The sequence below is a fragment of the Zosterops lateralis genome (genome assembly GCF_965231275.1).
Source record: "Zosterops lateralis genome assembly, chromosome: 24".
Classification (NCBI taxonomy): domain Eukaryota; kingdom Metazoa; phylum Chordata; class Aves; order Passeriformes; family Zosteropidae; genus Zosterops; species Zosterops lateralis.
Window position 1 is genome coordinate 2,720,161 of NC_139784.1, and position 27,263 is coordinate 2,747,423.

The 27,263-nt window shown below is 48.7% G+C and overlaps 1 long non-coding RNA gene across 2 annotated transcripts in view; it reads left to right on the forward strand.

The window, feature by feature from the left end:
* Positions 1–5,971: 5,971 nt before the first annotated feature.
* The window catches only part of LOC310918626, a 31,914-nt gene continuing 10,622 nt past the window's right edge, over positions 5,972–27,263 (forward strand). Inside the window, exons 1-3 of one of the 2 annotated variants that reach the window (XR_014591699.1) lie at positions 5,972–6,031; positions 6,333–6,421; positions 9,121–9,218. This is a non-coding gene — a long non-coding RNA (uncharacterized lncRNA). Of the gene's footprint in view, positions 6,032–6,332; positions 6,422–9,120; positions 9,219–27,263 lie in introns of those variants that run through there. The other variant, XR_014591700.1, reaches the window with a different exon arrangement.

Consider the following 27,263-nt stretch of genomic DNA (forward strand, 5'->3'; position numbering starts at 1 on the left):
CGAACCAGAGCCACACCCCTACCGACCTTTTCGATGGCTCCTTCAAAATCCAGCAACTGGTAGGGTGATCAGAGATAACACCTTGGCGGGTGCACCCATCTGGTATGTAGGACTTGTAGACCTTCTTCACCCACATCTGAAGCCCATCAGACCCAGAGGTATGCCACTGGTGGGAACATACTGGTGCCCCAGTTCCAATCCTGGAAAGAGTTATTGTCAGGGATATCCAGTATCCAGGATACTGGTTTTATGGATACTGGTGGTGCGAGACCATTGTGACATCTAATAGGTGGAAGCCAGTCAAAAATGACGAATATCTAAAAGTAACATGGGCGACAGTTGGGGGTGCAGATTGCCAACATCCCAAATTTGCAGCAGACAGGATATGGTACAACAAAACCACTTGCGGTCAATTGAAAATAACAGTTTTACGGCCAGATGACATGAGCTGAGCAGTGGGGAAAATGTGGTCAGTGTTCATGCACAAATTGGGCCAAGACCCTGGAGTTGTAATACAAATAATCTGGTTTCTGCCCCAAGAGTCTAAGCCAGTAGGACCCAACCATGCCCTGACGAAAGAAATAACAAAACAAAAACCCAGTTCCACCTTTGCCCCTACCCTGTCAAATCCTCTACTAACCCATCAGAATGTACATGAGGCAACTCCTTATGCACTATTTTATCGCATGTTAGATGCTGCCTTCATGTCACTGAACCAGTCCAACCCAAACCTCACTGATTCCTGCTGGCTGTGTTATGACACCAAACCTCCATTCTATGAGGGCATTGCCATCAATGCCTCCTTGGTATACTTGAATGATCCCAACCCAATCGAGTGTAAATGGAATGCCTCCTGGACAGGTATTACCCTTGCTCACATCACTGGACAGGGTACATGTGTTGGCAACACAGCCTTAGCAGAACACAGCAAAAGTGCTGTTTCAACTGCTGCCACGGTCAGTAAGGGCCATAAGTGGGCCATTCCAGTGAGGCCCGGAACATAGGTTTGTTACCTTACCGGAGTCACTCCTCGTTCACCCACCTCTGGCTTCAGCAACACTAACGATTTCTGTGTCCAGGTTGTGATTGTTCCTAGAGTCTTGTATCATGCTGATGAGGAGCTGAGTCTCCACATGGAAAAGCTCGACCAACTTCAAAAAAGAGAGCTGATAACAGGAGTGACCATAGCTGTGCTGCTCAGCCTCGGAGTGACAGGTACTGCCACAGGTATTTCTGCCCTTGCAACCCAACAACGAGGACTGACACAGTTGCAGATGACCATAAATGACGACTTGCAAAAAATTGAAAGGTCAATCTCCTTTTTAGAACAATCACTGTCCTCACTCTCAGAAGTCGTTTTGCAGAATAGGGGAGGAGTGGACCTCTTGCTCATTCAACAAGGAGGTCTTTGTGCTGCTCTAAAGGAAGAGTGTTGTTTTTATGCGGACCATACCGGAGTGGTCAGAGACTCTATGGCAGAACTAAGAGAAAGACTGGCCCAAAGAAAAAGACACAGAGAAGCCCAGCAAGGATGGTTCGAGTTATGGTTCAATCAGTCCCCATGGCCAAGTACCCTGATATCCACCCTAATTAGACCACTTGTGTTGTTTTTTCTAATCCTGATTTTCGGTCCATGTGTTTTAAACAAGTTTGTTTCATTTGTTAAAAGTTGTTTGGAAAAAGTTGATATCATGCTGGTGGAACACCAGCAGCTGTTTTAAATCACAGTTTCCTAACAGTTGTTTGTTTTGCAGTTTAACACCAAGTTTTGTTCTTGTTATCACACACAGTTGATCATAAGAGAAGGAGGAAATGTGGTAGACAGGGGCGCGCTCGGAAGATCACGGGCTGTTACGGTAAGATAGGACTGCCCTTCCCCCACAGTTATTGCTGTCAGTTATGTTATGTTGACCAATTGTTAAGCCAGTTATGCATAAAGGAGGAAATGACAACACATGCGCGGGTTATATAGAATCATGTAACCTGGGAAGAAATGTCATTTGCCGTCCACCATATTGGTGTCTGTGAGCTCTTGGCCTGAGCAGCCTGAGGTAGCTGCCGTGCTGTTCTCGGACCAGGTCATCACGCCTCAATTCCAGGAGGCAATAGCTCTCTTGGTGCTCCTGCTCTTCAATTAGATGAGGAAAATTATGCAGTTGGGGCTTGTGGGTTGAGATAAGGACAGGGACATGTTTCAGAAAGGCCACCATGGACTTAGAAAAATTTTTTGTTAATCAGATGAGAGTATGATAATGAAAAAAAAGCCACACTGAAAAACCTCTCATCTGCTCAATCATTGCACAGGAATTTCGGATTCAACTAAACATCCTCCCATGACAAGGAACTTACAGCCATTCCAAAGGAAGTTTTCTCCTCTGCCTGAGGCAAATATCTCCTGCAGGGATGTGAACAAATCTGTGACTGAGTCTCTCACAGGGCCACAGAAAGAGTGAAATTTTTTTAAAAAAATTAACAACGAATGCATAAAAAATGATGGGGAAAAACTTTAATACAGGCTGTTGTGATGGGACGAAGAGTTGCAGTTTTATATAAAAAGATGACAGATTCAGAAAAGATAGGTAGTTTGGTTTTTTTTATTACAGTGATTAAATGAACTGCCCCAAAAAATTCTATCTGCTCCAAACCTGAAAGCATTTAAGATCAGATCCAGTGTGCTTTGAGCAACCTACTTATCTTGCTTTGAAGGAGAGATGCTTGCCAAGGAAAGTGGGAACTTCCCTTGGAATGAAGATTATGAATACCCTCCCCCCAAATCATTGTAACTTTGAAATTGTTGGGCTTTCAGGAATGTAATGAGAAAAGGAATAACAGTTCTTTACTAGTATATATAACAGCTCAAACAAACAGCGACAACAGCAGCAGCAACAGCAAACAGCCCCAGACCCGCAGTCACAACTGTCTCCAGGTTGCGGGCACTTTCCCCTTTGGTGCAGTTCCAGTCACAGCCAGCAGGGGCGATGGTGGCTCCCGGCCGGGCAGGGCGGGTGTGCTGATTCCCCCGAGCCTGCAGGGGGCGCTGTGGGGTGAGCTCAGTCTCATCTCTGTATGTGGGTAATGGCGGGTGGGCAGGCAGGAGAGATGGAGAAGGGCCTTCCTTTACAAACGCACAGGAACAGCCAGTCCCAGTGCCCCTCTGGATGGCAAAATGAGCTGTAGCAGGGACCTTGGAGCAGCAGCTGGAATGGCACAGGTTAACAACCCCCCGGGGTCGCAGACAGTGACAAAAACTCAAGGCTGTGCCAGGAGCAGCGGGATGTTGGGCGGACATCACAGACATCGGGTATCAGGTTAAAGTGTAGCAACAATCCCTGAAGTGGTGACAGAAAACAGCAGGAGTGGGAAATTGCAGCCGGGCTCCCACAAGGACCTGGGAGATTCTCCCTCCAGAGGGGGTACAATGTCAGGGTTCCAGGTTTCCCGTGTCACCCGAATTGATGATGAGGATATTCCCAGTGAGATCGATTGTAGAATAGGAACCAGTTCAAAGGTCACTCTTACGAGCAAAGGCTCAGCCATGGCAGGAGGAGCAGTAGAGGCCAGAAGTCCGTGGTGGTGGTGAATTTTCCCCAGAGCAGCACCCCGGCACCAAGACTATGACTGTCTCTCCTCCAATCCCCACAGTCAGTGCCAGGGAGGAGATGAGCTCAGTTCTGCACATCTCAAGAGAAAACCCTCCAGTTCAGAGGTTAGCCAACAGCACCCTTCCCTGTCCTGCCTATCCTAGTCACTTCTTTTGTTTCTAAAAGTATTGTCCTTATCATCCCTTAAGCAACAAAAGGGAAAAAAATTCCCTGAGAGAAAGAAAATGAAAAGGAAAACTCTTAACCTCCAACACCTGTTAAAGTTGAAACCATCCCTGATTGTTGCAGGAGGGTTGCACTAAATTACCTTTTAATTTCACTTCCAACTCAAACTATTCTGTGGTTCTAAACCTCTCTCTATTTCTCTACACTGAGGAGTCATATGATGGCCCAGATCAGCTGCAGAGATGTGAATGTGTTTGAGAATCTTTCACAGGAAATATTGAACATGACTCACTTAAACATCAAAGAAAGATGGCGACAGACTTTTTAACAGGGCCTGAATCAAAAGGGCCAAAGGGTAAAAGTTTGACACAAAAAGAATATGCAAAAAAGTTTCATGCAACAAATTGTTTATCATGAGGTGTTTACAGCTTTTTTTCTTTGTCATCTTGTGAATCTTTTGTTTCATAACCTCCCGGTTCTGTCAATCCCATCAAGGCCTCTCCCTGCATCTAGAAAGTTCCAGGGAGAGCATCATGAGGATTGGGGGCCAGGGGCTGCTGCTTCCTTGTGGTGGGGGTGCTCAACTTGGGAGCCTCAACTCAGGAGCCACACAGCAAAGGCATCTGACTGGAATTACTGTTGCCCTGTGGATTTCGGCTCTTTTTCCTTCTTTCTTGTCTTTCTGACAGGGGACTATGGCTTGCCAGGTTACTTCTCTGCTCCTTTGACACTTGGGAGCCCAGAGCCAGTGTGTGCTGTGCCAGGAGCTGGGAGGGCACTGGGCCACTCCTTCTGCATGAGAGCCTGACCCTGGGATCAGCCATCACTGGTGAGCTGCCCAAAGGAGCAATCCCCTTCCCAGACCTACTGCTGTCTGCCACTGCTTCAGGAACTTTTATACTTTTAACTCAATAGCCCTTGTCTGCCTAGACCCCCACACCTCCTACCACATCTTTAGAGTTTCTTCTATACTTCGTTAACCACTCTGGGTGGGCTCACATCTGCCATTAGAGCCTGTGGTTTCAAAGTTCCTGCTAGAGTCCATTTTGTGATCCAGAGAGGCATCCTGGGACCGGCTGCCCTGGGGGATTGTAAAGGAAGGCCCTTCTCCATCTCTCCTGCCTGCCCACCGGCCATTTCCCACATGCAGAGACAAGACTGAGCTTGCCCAAGAGCGCCCCCTGCAGGCTCGGGGGAATCAGCGCACCAGTCCTGCCCTGCCGGGAGCCACCAGCGCCCCTGCTGGCTGTGACCGGAACTGCACCAACGGGGAAAGTGCCCGCGGCCGGGAGAAGGCTGTGACTGCAGGTCTGGGGCTGTTTGTTGTTAATGATATTGTTGTTTGTTTTTCTGCCTTTTTATACACACGCGTACTAGTAAAGGACTGTTACTCCTTTTACCATATCGTTGCCAGAAAGTCCCTTAATTTCAAAGTTGTAATGATTTGGAGGGAAGGGGGTCATATTCTCCATTCCAAGGGAGGTTCCTGTTTTACTTGGCAGACATCCATCTTTCACACAAGGACAGCCACCACCACCTGTGTGAAGCAGCACAGACAGCAGATGGAGCAGCCACAAACTCACAAAGAGTACATTTATTTCCATTTCCATTTATTTTATATATGACCTTGCTTACCTGAGAGAATCCTTGACCGACAGCCAGCCAGGAGCAAAGAGAGACACTGACATCTAAACTGGGTCCATGCTAGAGGACCCCTGGAAGCAGTCCACCCTGGACTATCAGGGTTAGTTCCCAGCCAGAAGGTCACTTGAGAAATTTACCGTACTCCTGAGACTTCTGGTTTTAATTCATTCCTCCCAACACCCACAGACACACCCTGGAACATCCCTTGACTCTCATCACAGTATCACAAGTCCGCACAAGGAACAGAAGTACGGGGAATAGAGCACATTGGAAGAAATGCTTCACAACACACAAAGTATTGATTATTTTCCTGCTTTTTATCCAGCCTAACTCCCTCAGCCATTTCAGAGGTGTCATGTAATCCCCAAGATCTCATTTAAACTCAGCCTTTCTGATATTATTTATGATTCTTCCTTGAAAGCCATACAGTGTTTCTTCCTGTGGTATGTTAGGTCTTAAACCACTTAAGAAATCATGTGACTGCCTGTATAGTCCAAAATTCTGTGTACTGGAACAGACACATTTTTTGTTATGAAATATATCACAGTGTACTGGCAGCAGTACCACAATGATATAAAGAGCCTAGGGACCTATACAAAAACAAAAGAGAAGGAAAAAAGGTGAGATATTTTGGGAAAGAAAGGAGATCAGTGACTGTAATGATGAAGAGCAGAAAGAGAACATTGATTCTATATTGCCTTTTACCCTGGAAAGATAAAAGAGCTCATGGGGATTCTAAAAGGTAGAAGATGAAATTTCCATACTCCATCAAGCTATTTGAAAACTATTCAAATAACTTTTTTCGCTTCCAGTTCTGGAAGTAAATTTACCTCTGGATCCTCTCATGGATTTGCACCTATGGATAATTAGGACTAATGGCTTTTCATCTCTTGTTTTTACAACACTTTTGAACACCATCAGGAAAGAGTGAGTTATTGGAATAAATCTCAGCAGTGTGTCTAGAGCTCAGCTTATATTTGGACCGGGGACGATTCTCACAGTTATACCAAGTAAGTGACAATTCTTTATTTCTAAAATTTCCTTTAAATTTAGGATGGAGGTGAAAGAAGGAATTTAAAGCCTTGGGTTCACTGAAAGACTTCAATCATGCCTTGAGTGCACTCGCTCTCCAGCCAGGCTTTCAAGCCAAATCCTCCACTTGGATCTGCTCAGCAAGGTTTCCCAGGAACAACTGGGCTGACTCTGCAGAGCACCATTATTCCATGATCCCCAAACATCAGCAGGGCACTACTTAGCATGTGATAACTGATTCCCACTTTGGGCAGCACTCTGGCTCCAATTTCCTGTCCAGTGTCCAATTCTCCAGTGGATTTCCACTGCCTGACTCGGGGCAGGAACGCAGAGCTCAGTGAAGAGCTCACAGGGGTGAGGAGTTTGGAGACAGATCTGGAACTGCCTGGTTTCAGGAGTTCTGGTTTGACACTGGCACTACACTGACATTGTCCCCAGGGAAGTAATTGCACTGCCCTGGGGACAGAGGAGGAAGGAGGTTAAATAGCCTTGGGCTTAAATTCTCACAAGAGCCTCATAGCCAAGAACTCCTGGAATGAAAGACAATTGTCTCCCAAGTTGTGTGGGTTCTGAAAAGACCAATGTGATGACCAGGGATTATAAGAAGCCTCAGTTATTCCTATCTTTATTTGGAATTCCATGATGGACGATAAAGGTGCATGTCACCCCAAGGTTTTGTAAAGGAATGTGAATGTTGTGTTGGCAGAGGGTTTGTGATGTTGATCTGTGTTTTTCTAAAGATTCAGGTTCAATCTATTAGTATACTTGCTGCTCTTTCAGCAGTTTTCATGCCTTTAAAGTACTGCAAAAATTTCCCATCGTATTTTACATGGCTAAAACCTCCTGCTCTCCTTCCAGAAAGATGTGGGACTGCCTTGGGATCTGCCTAATATCTGTCCATATCTGTAGGATATGTTGCATGGGAATAAATGTGTGTTTGGGAATCATCTCTGTGCAGATCCAATTCCAAGGGGACAAAGGAATATAAATTTAGCATTCTAAAGACAGACCTCTTCTTTCCATGCTCTTCCATGATTTTCTTTTTTTAAAGAAAGGATATATTCACAGCTGAACAGAGTCTCTGGGGTTCTGCTTGACTGTAAAAGACATTGAGCCTTAAATATCCATGTCCGTTTTGTGTCTGCTGAAATACTTACTAAGTTGAATCAAAAATTCCCAGGATGTAAACAACTTCCCCCTTTCGATTTCAAATTCCTTTAGGAGCTACTGATATGTATTTTAAGGTGTTTAGAGCACAAATACTTCAGTATCCAATCTTTTGCAAATTCCCCAAATCAAAATGATATTAAATACAACCATTAGGGTGTCTGTAGGATAATCCAGGCATATTCTGATGAGGCTCAATGAAGGGCAGAGAATATTTGTCTCTTGGTTCTGGTAAGATTATTCCAGATTAATCATTTATTGAGCATGCTACAGCCCATGACTTTTTAGAACAGAAGGATCCTCCTGTGAGTTTATAAGACTAAAGGGAAGTAGAACATTCTGTCCAAATAAATGGTCAGAACAGAAAACACAAATCCCTTCCAGAAGCAAGCAGCGGTAGGAATTCATGGCTGTATGGTCAGGTCATGCAAACTAGTGGAACGCGGGGGGGCCTTCTGGGGTCAAATAAAACAAATCCTCTGCTCTCTGAACTACAAGTGCACTGGGTACATTATTTCTTGCTGATGATATTGCCCAGGCAGTTATTGCAGAGAAGCAGCTTGTTTGTATTCTGTCTGTTAGGAAAGCCTGGAGAGGAGACCACATGAAAAGCCTTTCAAGGTCTTCTCAGAGAACACAGAATGCACAGGACTGACAGGCTCTGGCCAACCATGCTACAACACCTGGGAAGGCAATGTTGGATTTCTCTTGGCTGTCTGGTTGCTGTGGGTGTGGACAAGTGTGTGGTTCTGCCTGTTGCATCAGGAGAGCCCAGCCATGGAGTTCTGGCAGAGCACCATGTGGCTTTCACCTCAGTTCCTCAGCAGTGGCATAGGGCTGATGGGGAAAGGCTGTAAAATCAGAGCCCCTTGATCAAACTTCGAGCAGTGCCCTGGGATGGACAAAATGTTAGACTTGAGGGATCTCTTGAGCTGACTGGAAGGCAGACACCATGCAAAATGAAAAGCCTAATGCACCTCTATTTAGCCAGGAGACCCCTCAGGATGCTCCTTTCAAATCAGACACATAAATCTTTGTGGATGCGTCTGACAGCCTTTCCTAAACTGAGCCCTTTGTGGCAAGGAAGGCTGCTGGAGGATTCCAATCAGTTCCATGTTTTTACTCGAAATCAAATTGCTGATTAATAATAACAATAACCTGAGGTAAGTCCTGTCATTTGTTTTGGAGATCACCCTTTTTTTTTCATGTACAACCTGACCTAGAGGCAAAAGTATTTACTTTAAAGAGGAATTCATGGTACCACAATGATTTCTTGGCTTCTAAATTCTTTTGACACCAATAGTTTTCGTGTAAGACAGCTGGGTGTGAGTTTAAGCAATCTTCTTTTGTTACTTGTACCTCTACCAGCAAAGAATAACTACATAAAATACAGTAAATGTCAATGTTTCAAATTAGTCACAGCTGGAGTATATGTGAATTTTTAGTTACTCAGAACTTGGGCAAGCCTGCAGTAAAATCAGTCCTGTCCAAACCATGCTTTTCTCTACAGACATTCCAAAAACTTCTGTGCCTCAAGTCATTGTGATGAAATCAAAGAAACTGGAAGAAGGTGGCAGATCTGGGAAAGCAGCTTGTTTGGCAAGGAACTTCCTGACAAAGAACATCAGCTTGGAGATGCCCTCTGAGGAGGTTGTATATAAACAGAGCACATCCATTCTGACATCAGCGGGGTTGTACAATGCAATCAAAGTGGTCGAGGTGACAAAAGGCACAGAGGTGACCTGCACGGCCAAATTCGACAAGGGCACAATAACAACAGAGCCAGGTACAGTTTGGTGGCACAGCTGTCACTTCTTTCTGGAGACAGTGGCCTGTGGGGCTTTGTGTTCTCCTTCTGGACACCACTGCCCTGGGCAGCCAGCAGAAATGACAAAGACATTTGGTATTTCAGCAGGGAGAGCTGAAAGATGTTTCAAAGCATCTGAAAGAAATGGGTTCAACTATTTAATTGCTTGGAGAGACCTTATTTTGCAAAGAAGAGGGAAGACACAATGTATTTGTTCCTAATGTGAATTTCCTTATGACTAAATATCTTACCCTGTAGCACCAAAGCTGCTGCAGCACAAGCTGGGACAGCCTTTCTAAAACCTAAAAAAATTAAAGATCAGATGCATTGTGAGGGGCTTTTAACCAAATAAATTGTTATATTTTGTGGGTGAGTTTTTGTAGTTTTGATGGTCATTCACATAGTAAAACCAAACCAATGCAGGAATGCTTCTCTTTCCTGCAACTCCATGGAGAAATTGTGTCCTTAAAGTAATGTTGGAATTAATGACTGATATCACCTGAGCCCCAACTTTCCTGAAGTTCCAGGAAATGTCACAGGAAAATTTCTGTAATCTCACATAAAACATGGATATAGTGTAAAATGGCTTTTCTTTTATCATTTCACAGAAGAGGAGGCTGAAGAACCAGTAACAGGGGCCAGTGCCAGGGTTTGCAACAGCACAGACCCCTCAGCACAAGGTGAGTTACCCAAACAGGCTGTGAAGTTACATTGTTCTTTGGGGGATAAAGACATGGAAATGGATTTTCTCCAGGGGAGAGGAATGAGAACACAACACATTCAGCAGACACAAGCTGCTGTTCTAAGACTGCTCCTGCCATTACACACATGCCCCAGGAAGCAAAAAGCAATGCAGACAGACCGTAGGCTCTCTCCTGTTGTTGCCGTGTTCTCTATCGTCTGTTCCTTTGCTGCTCTTCCTTTCCCTTCAACTCTCACCTGTGCATTTTCCCACTTTCTGCCAAGATCACAACATCAAAACCCAGACCATGATCTCTGCCCTCTTTTCTGGTCACTGAGCAGATGCTGAAGGGCAGAGAGTGAACATGCTGTCCATGGCTGTGTTGGGTTTGAGAGTCCTGCTGGCAAAGAGCATCGCTGTCAATACCCTCATGAGTATCAAGTTGTTTTTTTTCTGAGGTAAGGGAGCACACAGGTATCAAACAGTGGTTGTTGGGATCAATTTCATTAAATGTAGTTTAAACCTCTCTTTGCTCTTCCAGACATGGGGAATGAAAGGGAAGAGAAACCCAAAGCAGAGCAGGAAAGAAGGTGAATCAGCAGCACAAGGGCCTTGAACAAGCAGGGCCAGAGCTGCTGACAGAGACCACCCAGGACACAAGGCAGCACCTTCCCCTGAAGACATTGAATACTGCTCACTCCTGCCTGGCCAACTGATTTACACTGAAAAATTTGAAGTGCTTTTGCTGTTTCCTCTCCTCTGAGAACTGAGAACAATGGATTTTCCCTCATTCCTCCTTCCAAGCAGATCTCTGCACTCTTCTGGCATTTGCACACAAGTGCCCAACCTGCTTCAATAGCTTTGAAAACTCCAATGCTCCCTCTGGATACATGGCCTTTGAAAAGCATCTTTCCCAGGCATGCTGTGTTACTGCCTGTGGAACTGGAGTATTACTGCTGAGGGAATTCAAGCGCAGCAGTTGCCTCTTGGAGCTTTGTGTTAGATTTAATACCAATAGGTGTATATTGCAGATGAGAAGAGCTGTGTAGGATCTAAAGTGATTCAATTCAACCAGACAATGACCATGTCTTTATTAAGCCTCTATTTCTTCTGCCAAATATAGCTCATGTGCATTTTAGGTTCCTGTAGTAGGGATGAAAATAAAGTTGTACTCGGACAAAATACTGTGGGTTTGCTGTGCTTTTTCTTCTCAAACTGGGATGGAGATTGCTGAAATCCAACTCACCTAAAGCCAACATGGATTAGCAACACAGCTTTGATAACAGAGATTTCCTGCTGGCTGAATTTGTTTTTTCCACACTCAGTGTAGGGAAGTGTCTCTCTGGCACATTCAAAAGCCTCAGTGAGGAGAGTCCTTGCTAAAGACATGAGGCAGGAAAATGCTCCTATCAGCAGGGAAGAAACCCTGCTGTTGGTTTGCACTCAGTGATAGGAGGAAGGGGCCACCAAAAAATAATATCAAGCGGTTTGATGGAGTGATAGTTCCCATGGCAACTTGGTTCTTACCTAACAGAGCCCAGCACACACCTTCCCCAGCTCATGGCCCTCTCACAAGCTACAGGCAGGATGCTGTGGTCACCATTTCTGACTCACTTACACCAGGCAGGATTAACCCTGCCCTGCTTTTGAGAAAACAAGTGAACCACATCCTGAGGGGAAAGAAGGCTTTTCTCCCCCTGGCTGAGTTCCTGCTGGCTTCAAGGGAGACTCTGCAGAGGACACAGCAAGATGTGCTGCATTCAGCTGGGTCAGGTCAGACCCTCAGGCCCTGCAGACCCCCAGAGAAGACCCTGAGCCCTTGCAGAAGCTGTGTGGAATTTACATGGCAAATGCAAGTCCAGTAAAATGCTCATTTAGTGCATTCTACCACCATAACATAAATCAGGGGGAACTGTTTATCAGATTCTTTCTCCTGATTTTCCAGTGACACCCAGAACCATTTTCTCAAGCTCTCAGGCAGACCTTTCCCCAAACTCTCAGGCAGATTCATATTTTGAGAATACTCCCTTAGGTAAAATGACTGGAATCAGATGGACAGGAGGGAAAGGTCAATGATGAAGGGCTGTTATAATCCCTTAGTCCTAAAGGCTTGATGAAGTCTGGGACGAGGATTGGATCCATCCCCACCTCCTCTGAGAAGGAGTTTACAAAGCAGGGGGGTCCTTTCTGTACCTCATGACTCAAAGGGAGGGACTTCCCTTTACAGCTCTACCCCTTTCCTGCCCCCAGTCTCTGCATCAGTCTTTCCAAATTAATTCTAATTCAATGTTCCTGTCCCTGACTCATCCATAGAGTAAAGCTGCAGAGTGAGCATTGCTGTTGGACTATGCCACACTTGGGCAAATTTGTATTAAAGCTGTTTTTGCTGACACCTCTGACAGTGAGTGTTTCACTGACCTAAAGCCCTCGTTTCATGACGGGGTCCCAGATTGCCCCCACTGAGCTGTGGCTTTTCACTTTGCATTGGTAATGCAGAACCTGCAGCTTAGAAAAGCAGGAGAATTGAATTGTTTCCAGAAGAAACCCCACAACTGGGAGCTTTTGTGTACACCAATAACAAGATTGTGTTAGTGTGGTTAATTCCACGGGAGAGGACAGAATCTGCAGCTCTCCCAGCTGAAATCAGCTGAGGAGAGGTTTGTAGATGTGAGAAACCACACTCACTTTTAAAATTTCAATGGTTTATTAAACTTTAACAAAACACAACCACAGCCTGACTAAGGAAAAATGACAGCCCAGGCAGCTCGGAACTAAACCGCCAAGTGCTCGGCCACAAAATGGCTGCTCCGCCTTTTATACCCTGGGGGGGCTTCTTTGGGGCACCCTGGCCCCGCCCATCCTCTGCCAATCAACTCTCCTTCACCGCCCATTGGTGGAGACTGCTTTCTTTCACCTTGATTGGAGGTCAGGTGTTGCCATAATAACAACCCTGCCCCGCCCCCCCCCCAATTGCCCCAACTCCCAAGGCCATCCCGTGACAACAATAAAAGGGGAGGGAAAGAGGACGATGGGAGAACATGTCACAATAATATAACTGTAGATCAATGAAACTTCTCTTAACATGCACATAATATTCATCCCTTAATTATGAGGGCCAACCTTCACATTACTCATCTATAACAGTAGAGAAGCTGTGCTCCACAGTTGTCTTGTAAGGGACCGTTTGATACCAAAATGATTGTGGATGATTACAAGCATAAGTCTTGGGTACAATACATTTTAACAATACTATCTCTATTCTCCTACAGATTATTTCAGTCCATATTTGACTATGCTCAGACAGCCTTTGAAAATCCCCAGGGCTTGAGCCACTCCAGTCCCTACAGATACTTAAAAGCCACCTGGACATGGTCCTTGGCAAACAGCTCTAGACAATCCTGCTAGAGCAGGGGAGACCCAGTCACCTCCACAGGTCCCTTGCAACATCCATGGTTCTGTATTGCTGTGACACCATTCTCATACTGTGGGAAATGATAAGAAGTTTAAAATTTTTTTCTATACCTTTAGTCAGGGGACTTGTTCACCTTTGCCCAGGGGGAAAGGAGCTGAAGTTTCTTTCCAAAGGATTCTTTTAGCATTCAAGGCCTGATGAGCTTAACATCTCAGCAGACTGTGGGTAGCAAAGAAGGTACATAAAAGATAATGATCATTAACAAACATCAGCTCCAAACATCACCCCTGGCATGGTCAGAGACACCTGGTTTGGAAAAGATCAATAAGAGCACAAAGGATGAAAATCTCATTAACATGGAATGTGAAAGGATCAAGAGGAAACCAAATACTACAAACTGTGTAACTTGGGATCAATGAACATTGAACCAATGAATTTCCTTGGGTTTTGACTGTATGAGAAAAATCTAGTGAAAATGTATTTCAATGGAAGGATTTTTCTCTGTACAACCCAGGCAATGTGTGGATGAAATGATTTCTGTTGCACATCTAGGCCAAAATAAAGTAATGCCTTCATTGTCTAACATTAAAAAATGCTGTTCGAGAGTTTTTGCTTTTTCTCTAGTTTCAGTGACAAGACCACCCACAATGTGAACTTCAATAAAACCTTTTAGGTAATTTCTGGAAAATTTTCACCTCTAGTACATCATAGCGATTTCTCCTTCCATTTGGTGAGTCTCACACATAGAGTGTGGTATCTGACATCTGTCCTGGTGAGCAAGTCAAAATGCTGAGAGCTCTCTCCAGTGGCAGACAACATTAAAAGCATCCTGAAAGAATAAACCTCTTTCCAAGGCGTTACATGGGAAAGCATCATGAAGTACTCCATGAGAATGGGCAATATGAAATAGCTTTTTCTACCGCTGAATCCTTCTGTTTTCTTATACAGCATAAAAAATACAATGTAATAATCATGTTCCTGCATCTGTTGGGCATAGTCTGACCTGTCTGTTTTGTGACCTGAAATACTAAAATGTTCCTGGTAAAATTAGATCTACTGATGTAAACTGAACTTCTTTCTCTGATCTCTCCTGCTACCTTCTGACCAAAGTGTTTATTGTTCTCACAACATTTTCAATTTCAAGAATTCCAGTAAATAGCTCAAGCAGGGCAAAAAAAAACCCACAAGGAACCCAGACAGCCTCCCCAGTCAGCTCCAAAGTCCCACTGGAAGCCTGCAAAACTTCCTGAGAGAAAGGCCAGGGATGGCCCCTTGGAGACAAATCACCTTTTGCCCACCACTGCATTTCCTGCCAAGCAAACAGCCTGTTCTTGCACTAAACAGGGGGAGAGACAGCCAGGAGAGCATTGAGAGCTTCAAGTTGTGCTCCTCCTGCCCCACCTCTCCCCCTCAGTGCTGTCACAGACAGAGGGAGGGACCAGGAGGGACTGGGCCTGAGTGCAGTGCCAGAGGCACAGGCAGGGCAGGTGTGGGCAGAGCTGTTCTGCAGGCAGAGAGAAGGTGGAGAGAGGCCAGAGAGAGCGGGCCTGGCCATGTGGAGTGCCCTGTGCGTGGGCTTCTTGCCCATTGTAGGTAAGTGAAGGCAAGGGCTGCTGGCCCCAGGAGCTGAGCGTGGCCCTGTGCTCTGCAGGGCTCTGGGCAGCTGTGCTGAGCGCTTGCAGCCGCTCCTGTTCCCCGCCTCCAGCTGCCCAGCCATGCCTGTGGAGCATGGGGAGAGCAGCCCTGCTCCTCTCCTGCCTCTGAGCTCAGCACCTCCATCCAAGCTGCCTCCTCTGCAGCCTGGGCACACGCAGCCCACCTCCCTGCTGCACTCCCATCTTGGGGCCCAGCGCTTTGTCCTGCCACTGGACACTCTGCTCCTGGGCCACTGTGGCCCCTGTGGTGCACACCAGCTGGAGGATGGCAGCACAGGGACCAAGCCCCATTGCGTGGGACAGCCTTTGGCATTCCTGGCCTCATCTAGAGCAGTTTCAGGGACAGGAGAGTGGTTTCCTCACCATCCTGTCTTGGCAAGGACAAAGGGATTTGTCCCCCCATGGTGCAAATCCTGCCTGCTTCTTTGGGGAAAATCAGCCAAAGCTTCCTGTCTGACAGGGAAAAGGAGGGAGGCAAATGTGTAGTCTCCTTCCTTGTGAACATTGATAGCTGCTACCAGCTGTGCCCATCTGTGTCAGCTGGCTTCAAAGAGAAGGATTTTGTCCTCTTACTAGTCCAGTGCCATTCCAAAGCCCCACCAGCATTGCCCTGACCTTTGGTGAATCTTGGAGTGATCATGGCTTGTTCTTGCTCCCTGCAGCAGTCTCACTCGCTGGTGCAGCCACCTTGGAGCAGCACCCCAGGGAAGTGACCATGCAAGAGGGAAATGAAATCACCTTTGAGTGCACCATGAGGGACGATGATATGCACAGTTTCTATATGTACTGGTACCGTCAGGGCCCACAGGGCACTCTGGAATGTATTTGCATAGACAATAGTGCCTATGGAGACGGTTTCCGAGATCGCTTTAGGGGATCAGTTGTCAAATCCAAGAACAGATTCACACTGCAGATCCTGGCAGCAAAGCAAGGGGATGCAGCAATATATTACTGTGGAAGACTCACCCTGGAGCAGCTCTGCAGCAGAGTGAACCAAAAACCAACAGATGGGAAGACAGATCTCTCAGCATTTTTTTCTAGCAGGTGCTCCCTGGGGCTCTTCTCAGGCAATGGCAGGTGCAGGAAACATCCCTCTGGCTTGGTGGCAATAAAAGGCACTGGCAGGAAGGAGTGGTAGAAAGGGCTGGTGCCATTTATGGTACAGGAGTATCTGTTCTGGGAAGTGCAGAGGCTGTTTGGGGAAGTTCAGGTTTAGTGCACATGTCCTGGGCTCCTGTCCAGCACAGCCTCATTTTTCCTTGGTGCCTTGCCTTCCCTCTCAGCCCTTTTCCAGGGACTCACAGCCCAGACTTGGGAAGTGGGAATTGTGCTTATTCATATTTACAGCCTTCTACAGGTAGACAAAGGGTCTTGCTGTATGAGGAGAGAGTGGATGTTGTGCATTCTTCATTCAGTTCTACTTTCAGCAATGATTTGCCTGGAAACCTTTTGGAAAAATTCTTTTATAATGGACTTCAAAAGAGATCACATGGATTGTGCAAGTGTAGATGCTCCTCGTTCCAGCTCTCTCCCATGTTCTGTGTCACCTTGTCCCCATCCCATTCAGCAGTGGGCTCACATTTCCCCAGCCTCCTTTGTCCATGCAGCCTCCTGGCATGTTGACCTGACTCCTTGCTCACAGGGGAGGAATCTTCTTCAGCTCAGCACTGCTGACACTGGGGACTGCTGTGTCTCCCGCTGGGCTCCCAGGCCTGGGAAGGACCTGGACAGAGGGAAACAAATGCACTGAAGGGCCATGAAGACAAGGAAGGGAACAGCTGACATATAAGGGGAGCCTGGGAGATCTGGGTTCATTTAGCATTGAGAAGAAAATGTTGAGGGGGATCAGGCACTGTGTTGAAATACCTGAGACTCTGAAAGTTCCATTCTTGAGGACATTCAGAATGGAACAGGACAAGGTTCTGGGCACCTACTGCCCGTGGCCCCATCAGGCAGCTCAGCCCCACACAGCTGCTCATCCAGTCACCTTCACTGAGATGGGGAGAGAAACAAAAAGTGTGGAGTGAGAAAATGTGTGTTTTCATAAAGGAGAGTTGAATAATCAAAGCATAATCAGCACACAGAAACCAAACATCAAGAATTAATTCCTGACTTCCCGCTGGCACAGAGGAGCAGCAAATCTGGCTCCTCTTCTGCTCCCCTTTCCTTATGCCCCTTCTGGCTCTCCAGAAAGAACAGCATCAGGTCTGATAGCCAGACAGAGCCTTTATGAGGGAGCTTGGGGGCCTGGACCTGTGTCTGCAGCCTCACAGAACAACAACACACCCTAAGTTGTGACACAAGAACACACACCACCAAGACAGCAAACAACAGAAATACAGAAAACAAACCCATGCTGAATAGCTCTCCTCACTCCTCTCTGTGTATCCCGTTTACCCACTCCAAATCTCTTTTCTGTCATTTGCAGTTTTCCCTGTGCCTTTCCAGCTTTGAAATTTACACCCGGAGGACGACACAGGGTTCTCCTCAAAACCCTTGTAGCACAACTTATTTCTGGAAGTCCTCAGTGAAAAAAGCTGAGAAAGGTAAGAGCTAAATCCAATATTCTCCTGCTTAAAAGAAGAAGCAGTGCCTGAGATGTTGTGCTCTTTCCTCAGGGCTGCTTGGTCCTGATCACCCACCTCTAGACAGCTCTTCCCAGCTCAGAGTGCCCCATGACAACAGAAAATCAGTAGATGATTTCTCCTTCAATGAAACCAGACACTGAACGAAGTCCAGGAGTGGAATCAGCCAGAATCCAAGACGAATTCCAGCCTCTGCATGGGATCTGAGTTCCAAAGAATGAACTTTCCTGCACCACTGTCCACTTGTTTGCACCACCAGCACAGGACCAGGGTGTAGGGATCCAGCACAGGACAAGTATTCAGGGATTATGTGAGCCAGAGGTGCTGATCAGGCACAGATCTGAGCTGCTTTTCTCTGCAGCAGGATCTGCCATGGACTAGGTGAGAGCACACCGTAGGCAAAGTATAAATTCCCTTTGTGATTCCCTTCTCAGCCTCCTTGTGTCCCTGCTGAGGTGACAAACAACTGACTGAGGTGGCAAAGTCAGTTTTCTCCCTGGGCCACATCAGCTGCACAGACATGAGTGTGCCTGAGAGCCTTTCACAGGGTCACAGAAGGAGTGACTTTTGAAGGTGCCTCACTTCTACAAAGAGGACTTCAGAGCAACATGGGGAAAGACTATTTTACACAGCCTGCAGTGATTGGACAAAGGGTAAGAGGTTGAAACAAAAAGGTAGATGCAAAAAAGAAATTGTTTAAATTTCGGGTGATGACAAAGATGGTCCTGAGAAATTGTATCTGCTCCAAACCTGAAAAGAGACTGGGCAGGGCTTGAGCAGCCTGATCAACTTGCAGATATCCGTGATCATAGCAGGAGGGCTGGACTAGATGGCCTTTAAATTTCACTTCCAGCCCTAACTATTCTGTGGTTTAAACCTCGCTGTATTTCTATCCCTTGATGAGGGAACATCTCCCCCGCCCCAACCTCAGGTTTCCTCTTCTCCACGGAAAACAGTCCCAGCCCTCTGAGCCTTTCCTCACGCAAGAGCTCCTCCAGTGCCATTATCACCTTCCCGGCCCTTCAGGGGCCTCTCTCCAGCAGATCCAACTCCCTCTCCTGGGGCAGTCCAGACGTGCCGCCAGTACTGAAGTGAGGCCTCAGCAGTGCCGAGGAGAGAGGGGCCATCACCTCCCTGGGCTGCTGGCAGCCTTTGGCCCGAGGCAGTCGCGGATGGCAGGGACCTTCTGAGCCACGAGGGCGAATTTCTGGGCGCGTCGGGCACGAAGCCCTCGGGTGCCGGTGGCAGAAGGCGCTGTCCGAGCGAGCGGCGCTGCTCCGTGTGCGCGGCCCGGGCGTGGCCGGCGCAGCTCCTGCCCGGCGGGGCGGCGGCGCCGGGGCCCGGGGCGGGTGTGTCGGGGCGGGCAGAGGCGCCGGCGCTGCCCCGGCGAGGCGGGGCCGGGCGGGAGCGGCCCGAGCGCGGCTCCGCTCGGCTCCTGTGCGGCTGCCGCGGAGCCGGGGCCGGGCACGATGGCGGCCGGGCTGCGGCCGGGGCTGCTGGCCTTGGCCTTGGCCTTGTGGCCCGCAGGTGAGAGCCGGGCGGGGAGGGCAGCGAGCCCGGCCCGGGGGAAGGAGCCACAGCGAGAGGGACAGGCAGGAGCAGGAGCACGAACAGGGAGCGGGACAAGGGAACAGAGGTGGGGAAAGGACAGGAGCAGAGGCGAGGTCGGGAACACAAAGGGGCTGCGGGCCGGGGCAGACACAGGGCCAGGGGCTGCGGGCCGGGGCTGGCGGCTGTGGCTGTGCCGGGCCGGGGACACCGGGACACCGGGACAAGGCCTTGGTCCGTGCTCGTTCCGTGCCCGATGGCTGCGCTCTCCCTGCGCAGGGCTCTGGGCACAGCTGAGGCTGCAGGAGGCCGGCAGAGGGCTGCGAGCGCCCGGGGACTCCGTCACCCTCTCCTGCCATGGATCCGGATTCACCTTTGATCATTATGATATTTGGTGGTACCGTCAGGCTCCCGGAGGCAGCCTGGAGTGGGTGTCCTTTATCAGCACTCTCTCTGTCAATAAAAGTGCACCAGCAGTGGAGGGTCGAGTCTTGGTGTCCAGAGACAATTCCCGGTCCGAGTCATCGTTGTCCCTGTGGGCCCTGGGCCCTCAGGACTCTGCCTGGTTCTTCTGTGCCATTTCACACAGGGACAGGAAATCGAGCTGTGCTTTAACACAAACCTGCTGGGGCCTGGAGCAGGCTCCGTGACATTTGGAGATGGACAATTCGGGGGTAGCTCAGGGCTGTTCCCAAGGAATCCGGGGCCATCACTGTGCAATACAGCTGGTTCTCCCCTATCTTTCAGAGCTCCTTTCATCACAATGGCATATGGCCTACCTGAAATCCCAAATACAGTGGTTTATTCTGTAGAGGTGGTTCCAAGGGCTTCTCTCACCCACCACCTTGGTCACTCTTCCTGGCTTCAGGCACTCTGTGCATTCCCTTGATTTCCTTCTTAACTGGGGCCCTTGAAGTTCCTCAGCATTGAGAAAAACTTTGCCAGCTTCCTTTGACCCTTTTGGGGGCCATCTCCTTCCACCACTGAGAGCAAAGCACTGGGCCTCATTTTCTTCCAGGTGGATTTGGAGGTGATGAGATCCAGGCAACAAGCTCTGCAGTGTTGTGGCCAGCAGGGAACACTGGCACCCTCTGTTGCACTTACAGCTCCAAAGCCTGCTGTATTTATGTGGGCTGGTATCAGCAGCATCCTGGTGAACCCCTGCAGTACCTGCTGCAGTGCCAGGCCCATGGCGGCTCCTACAGCCACACAGCCCCTTTTGCCCACAGGAGGTTTTCCTGCCAGGCTGACGAGAGCTTTGGGACACTGACCATCAGTGGGCTGGAGCTGGGGGACAGTGCACTCTGTAACTGCACCTGGAGGGAGCACAGTGAGATACCTTGGGCTGTGCCTGAAGTACATCAGCTTCCTCCCCTCCTGCATGTTCATGGGGGCTCCAGCCCATGCAGGGGGAGAGTCAGTGGGTGGGCTGTGCCTGGGGGTCAGAGAATCGCGGTCCCATTGGTCCTGGGTGCTCTTGGGGGAGAGGAGTGGAGGGCAGGGCAGAGAGAAGAGAGGACTTTTTCCATTTAAAGAGAGCTGCAATGATTGTCTAGTCCAAATGCTGAACCACTTTCAATGCTGCACAAAAGTTGCAGCTTCTTTCACATGACATTGTCCAAACATCTCTTAAACCCTGACAGGCCTAGGGCACTGACCACCTCCCTAGGATATCTGTGTCAATGTTTCACTATTCCCTCAGTAAAGAAATGCTTGCTAATATCCAGCCTAGACCTCCTCTGGTGCAACTCCTGACCACTGTCACACAACCTATCACTGTGTACCAGGGAGAACATCTCTCTCCTCTTCCCCTCCTAAAGAGGCTGAGAGGAGAATGAGGCCCTTGGCCTCCTTTATTCTAGAGTAGACAAATCCTGTCTGGCCGTGCACCCAACTGCTTCTTTTCTCAGCCTCAAGCCCCCATTCTCAGTGGGTTTCTCTACCCTCTTCATCTCCTTCTCATCCCTCTTCATCAACCCCTGTCCTAATGATCCCCATCAGAAGGCGCCATGTCCAAGTACTCAGGGAAAGAGGGAGGAGGGTAAGGATGCAGACAGTCTGTGGCTGAATAGTGTGGAGTGGTGCAATTCTCCCCAGAAGGGTGGTGGCAGTCAGGACAACGACACTGTCAGGGCTCAGAGCTGTCCCCTCCTATGGTCACAGGGAGAGCCCTGGGTTCCTGCTGAGAAGGAGGACACAGGGCAGGGAGTATCCTGGCTCTTCTGAGCAGCCTGGTCCCTGCAGACTCCTGGGTTCCCTTTGCTGATGGGCAGGGCTGTGGGAGGGCTGTGACAGGAAGAGGCAGCTGGAGATGTGTCATCACTGAGGAGTGAGTAGGGTGCTGGGCCAGAGTGCAGGGAGCAGGGTGAGGAGCACTTTGGCTTAGGGGTGCCCTGGCCAAGCTGCACTGAGATCCTGGGGCGTCCCATATGGGAACAGCAGCTCAGCAGAGCTGGGGCCAGCAGGCCAGGGGAAGAACCAGCTGACAGCGTCCCCACTCAGCTCCAAAGTCCCAGCAGCAGCCTGCGAGATTTCCTGAGAGAAAGGCCTGGAGACACATCACCTTTTGCCCACCACTGCATTTCTTGCCAAACAAGCAGTCTGTTCTTGCACCACACAGGAGAGACAGCCCCAAGAGCTTTAAGTTATGCTCCTCCTGCCCCACCTCTCCCCCTCAGTGCTGTCACAGACAGAGGGAGGGACCAGGAGGGACTGGGCCTGAGTGCAGTGCCAGAGGCACAGGCAGGGCAGGTGTGGGCAGAGCTGTTGTGCAGGCAGAGAGAAGGTGGAGAGAGGCCAGAGAGAGCGGGCCTGGCCATGTGGAGTGCCCTGTGCGTGGGCTTCTTGCCCATTGTAGGTAAGTGAAGGCAAGGGCTGCTGGCCCCAGGAGCTGAGCGTGGCCCTGTGCTCTGCAGGGCTCTGGGCAGCTGTGCTGAGCGCTTGCAGCCGCTCCTGTTCCCCGCCTCCAGCTGCCCAGCCATGCCTGTGGAGCACAAGGAGAGCAGCCCTGCTCCTCTCCTGCCTCTGAGCTCGGCACCTCCATCCAAGCTGCCTCCTCTGCAGCCTGGGCACACGCAGCCCACCTCCCTGCTGCACTCCCATCTTGGGGCCCAGCGCTTTGCCCTGCCACTGGACACTCTGCTCCTGGGCCACTGCGGCACCTGTGGCACACACTAGCTGGAGGATGGCAGCACAGGGACCAAGCCCCATTGCGTGGGACAACCTTTGGCATTCCTGGCCTCATCTAGAGCAGTTTCAGGGACAGGAGAATGGCTTCCTCACCATTGTGTCTTGGCAAGGACAAAGGGATTTGTCCCTCCATGGTGCAAATCCTTCCTGCTTCTTTGGGGAAAATCAGGCAAAGCTTCCTGTCTGACAGGGAAAAGGAGGGAGGGAAATGTGTGATCTCCTTCCTTGTGAGCCTTGATAGCTGCTACCACCTGTGTCCATCTATGTCAGCTGGGTTCCGAGAGGAGGATTTTCTCTTCACACTGGTCCAGTGCCATTTCAAAGCACCACCAGCATTGTCCTGACCTTTGGTGAATCTTGGAGTGATCATGGCTTGTTCTTGCTCTCTGCAGCAGTCACTGGGCAGGTGACCTTGGAGCAGCACCCCAGAGAAGTGACCGTGCAAGAGGGAAATGAAATGACCTTTGAGTGCAGCATGAGGGGAGGTGATATGAGCAGATACTTAATGTACTGGTACCGTCAGGGCCCATGGGGTGCTCTGGAATGGATTTGGAGGGGCCGTTACACCTATAGAGAAGGTTTCCAAGATCGCTTTAGGGGATCAGTTGTCAAATCCAAGAACAGATTCACACTGCAGATCCTGGCAGCAAAGCAAGGGGATGCAGCAATGTATTACTGTGGAGCAACAATCACCCTGGAGCAGCTCTGCAGCAGACTGAACCAAAAACCAACAGATGGGAAGACAGATCTCTCAGCATTTTTTTCTAGCAGGTGCTCCCTGGGGCACTTCTCAGGCAATGGCAGGTGCAGGAAACATTCCTCTGGCTTGGTGGCAATAAAAGGCAGTGGAGGGAGGGGTTGGTAGAAAGGGCTGGTCCCATTTATGGTACAGGAGGATCTGTTCTGGGAAGTGCAGAGGCTGTTTGGGGAAGTTCAGGTTTAGTGCACATGTCCTGGGCTCCTGTCCAGCACAGCCTCATTTCTCCTCTGTGCCTTGGCTGCAGAGCCATGGGATGATGGAGATGTGTTGCTGTAGCTTCCAGAGTGCTGTGGTGGATGGAGCCACACAGGCTGTTTAGGAAAGCCAGATCAGCAGAGATGACATTGCTCTGGGTGGCTGCTACAGAGCACTTGATCAGTTGGAAGGAGTTTAGAAGGGAGGGTGAGGTGACTTTGGTTGTCCTGCAGGTGCTCAGCAAGCTACTGTCTCACTGCCCCTACTCCTCAATTGGACAGGGGGAAAATGATGAAATTGAAGCTTGTGGGTTGAGATAAGTACAGGGACATGTTGTAGGAGATCCAACATGGGCAAATACATGGAGTTGGAGAAACTAATTTCATTTTTGGTGGATCAAATCAGAATAAGAGAATGAGAAGAAAAAGACACATCAGAAAACTTCTCATGTACCCAATCATTGCACAGATATGGTGAATGCAACTATCAGTTAATACCACATTTTCTCAGCCACTTCTCCCTTCTCCTGCCCTTCTCCTTCTCCAGGGTGCTGAGTCCACTCCAGAGGAGACACTTCTCCAGGAATTTTTCTACTTTGGTTTTTTGCATTGACTGCAGTTCTTCACAAACTCCTGCAGTGTGGGTCTGTAGTTCATAGTGCAGTCCTTCAGGAACAGACTGCTTCAATGTGGGTACCTGCAGGTTGTCACAGAAAAGCTGCCATGACATGGGCTACTTCTTTCATGAGGCCACAGGTCCTGTCAGGAGCCAGCTCCAACATGAGCTCTGCATGAAGTCTCAGAGCTGCTCAGGACATACCCAGTTGCTTCTGTGTGGGGAACTCTATGGGCTGTAGGGTCAATATCTGCTCCACTATCACTTGGCAGCACCTGGTCTTACATGGTCTTCACTGTGCACATCAGGGTTATCTCCTGGCCCTCCCTCCTCAGTGACACTCAGCATGGCTTTGGGCAGTGGGAATCTTGCTTAGCCATGTTTACAGTGTCCTACAGTGAGACAAACGGTCTTGGTGGATGAGAAGAAGGTTGATGTTTGTGCTCTTTGTTACACTGTGCTTGCAGGAGTGACTTCCCTGGGAAAATTCTTAACATAGTCCTTTGTTATGGACTAGAAAACAGCTCAGTTCCATGTTTTTTTCAGGAGTAGATATTGTGTGCTCCGTCTTCTTTCCTTGGTCTCTGGGAAATGGAATTCCTGAAGACTGGTCTAGCTGCTGAAGCCTGAGGTGAATAAAGCATTCAGGACCTCAGCCCTGTCCCATGTCCTGTGTCACTTGCTCCCCATCCCATTCAGCAGTGGGACCACCTTTTCCCAGCCTCCTTTGTCCATGCAGCCTCCTGACATGTTGACCCGACTCCTTGCTCACCGGGGAGGAATCCTCTTCAGCTCAGCACTGCTGACACTGGGGACTGCTGTGTCCCCTGCTGGGCTCCCAGGCGTGGGAAGGACCTGGACAGAGGGAAACAAATGCAGTGAAGGGCCATGAAGAGAAGGAAGGGAACAGCTGACATATAAGGAGAGCCTGGGAGATCTGGTTTCATTTAGTACAGACAAGAAATTTCTGGCAGGGAAATTTGTCACACAAACTCCTTGTAGTTCTCCAGAGTTGACCTTTAGTTTCTGCAAGGGAAAAAGAAAGAAAGAGCTTCTAGTCATCATTTCTGAATTGAATTTCCTCTCATCTACTCTGCCCTGGATTGCAGCCTACATTAACAACCTGTGGCCAGGAATAGATTTGTCAAGCTGCAGGAAGCAGCCACTAGATCAATCAAATGAGAATGTTTGTTCTTCCCCTTCTTTCCAAGGGCATGTGTTTCGCTAAATTATAAAAAAGGAACTTCTCTTGATAATTTGCCTCTAAGCATCCTCCCATGGGAAAGAACTTACAGCCATTGCAAAGGAAGCTTTCTTCTCTGCCTGAGGCAAATATCTCCTGCAGGGATGTGAATGCACCTGTGGCTGAGTCTTGCACAGGATCACAGAAAGAGTAAAATTGAAAAATGCTTCTTTTAAACAATGAATGCTTAAAAATTATGGAGAAAGGCTTCTTAATACAGGCTGCTATGATGGGACGAGGGGTAACAGTTTTACACAAAAAGATGACAGATTCAGACAAAATAGAGGGAAGAATTTATTTTTTTTAATTATAGTGATGAAATCAATTGCTCCCTAAAATTGTGTGTGCTCCAAACCTGAAAGCATTTAAGATCAGATTCAGTGTGGCTTGAGCAACCTATTTATCTTGAAGGGCAGGTGTCTGACAAGGAATGTAGGAACTTCCCTTGGAATGGAAAATATGACCCCCTTCCCTCCAAATCATTCTAACTTTGACATTATGGGGCTTTCTGTCAAAGAAAAACAGTTCTTTACTAGTATGCATAAGAGCTCAAACAAATAGCAGCAACACTGGCAGCAACAACAAACAGCCCCAGACCCGCAGTCACAGCCTTCTCCCGGCCCCGGGCACTTTCCCCTTTGGTGCCATTCTGGTCACAGCCAGCAGGGGCGCTGGTGGCTCCCAGCCGGGCAGGGCGGGTGCACTGATTCCCCCGAGCCTGCAGGGGGCGCTGTGGGGTGAGCTCAGTCTCATCTCTGCATGGGGGTAATGGCAGGTGGGCAGGCAGGAGAGATGGAGAAGGGCCTTCCTTTACAAACCCCAGGGCAGCTGGTCCCAGGGTGCCTCTCTGGATGGCAAAATGTGCTGTAGCAGGGACCTTGGAGCAGCGGCTGAAATGGCACAGGTGAACACACCCCGGGGGGGCAGACAGTGTCAAAAACTCCATAGCTGCACCAGAAGCAGCGGGATGTTGGGCAGACATCATGGATATCAGGTATCAGGTTAAAGTGTAGCAACAATCCCTGAAGCAGTGACAGAAAACAGCAGGGCTGGGCAATGGCAGCTGGGCTCTCGTGAACAGCTGGGAGATGCACCCTCCAGAGGGGGTACAATGTCCGGGTTCCAGGTTTCCCCTGTGTCACTCAAACTGATGGTGAGCATTGTGGAGAATAAAGTCCCAAGACACCTGTTTATGGTAAATATTTTTGAAGTTAATAGTTTCTTCTGTTAATTGGTATTTATTAATTGTTAATGTTCCTCAGTAAAGTTTAATTACAGTTTTTACTGTACTTACTTCCTCTTTTCCATCGGATATCACTTCTGCTGCTCCCATAAAGGATGTATGCTCAAGACCATATGCAAGTTTAGAGTCCGGTACCAGTCAGGACCCGATGACAATGAGCCAGAATAAAACCAGAGATTGGGAATAAGTGCTCTGGGTCAGGAGAACCATAAGGAACTCCACACCAATCAGAGCTGGGTCTTACTTCATCACCATAACTTGAACAGAACTTGACCAGACAGACACCCCTAGACTACGACTCAGCAAGCATCTTCCTAGGGACTCCTGCAAGGACAGAAGGTCCAGATCCGCCATGTGACAGAGCTGATCTCCTCCTCCTCTGCGCCGTCCAGGTAGCAGCAGTGTTGTGCATGTGCCCCTCGAGCTCTCACCCAGGCTGTTTTTAATAAAGGCTTTTCAAAGGGAGCTGGTCTCCTGGCCTGTTTTTAACAAGCATCCTTCCCAGTGATATCAGTTGTAGAAGAGGAACCAGTCCAATGACCACTCTTACGAGCAAAGGCTCAGCCATGGCAGGAGGAGCAGTAGAGGCCAGAAGTCCATGGTGGTTGTGAATTTTCCCCAGAGCAGCAGCCTGGCACCAAGACTATGACTCTCTCTCCTCCAATCCATACAGCCAGAGCCAGGGAGGAGATGAGCTCCGCTCTGCATATCTCAAGAGA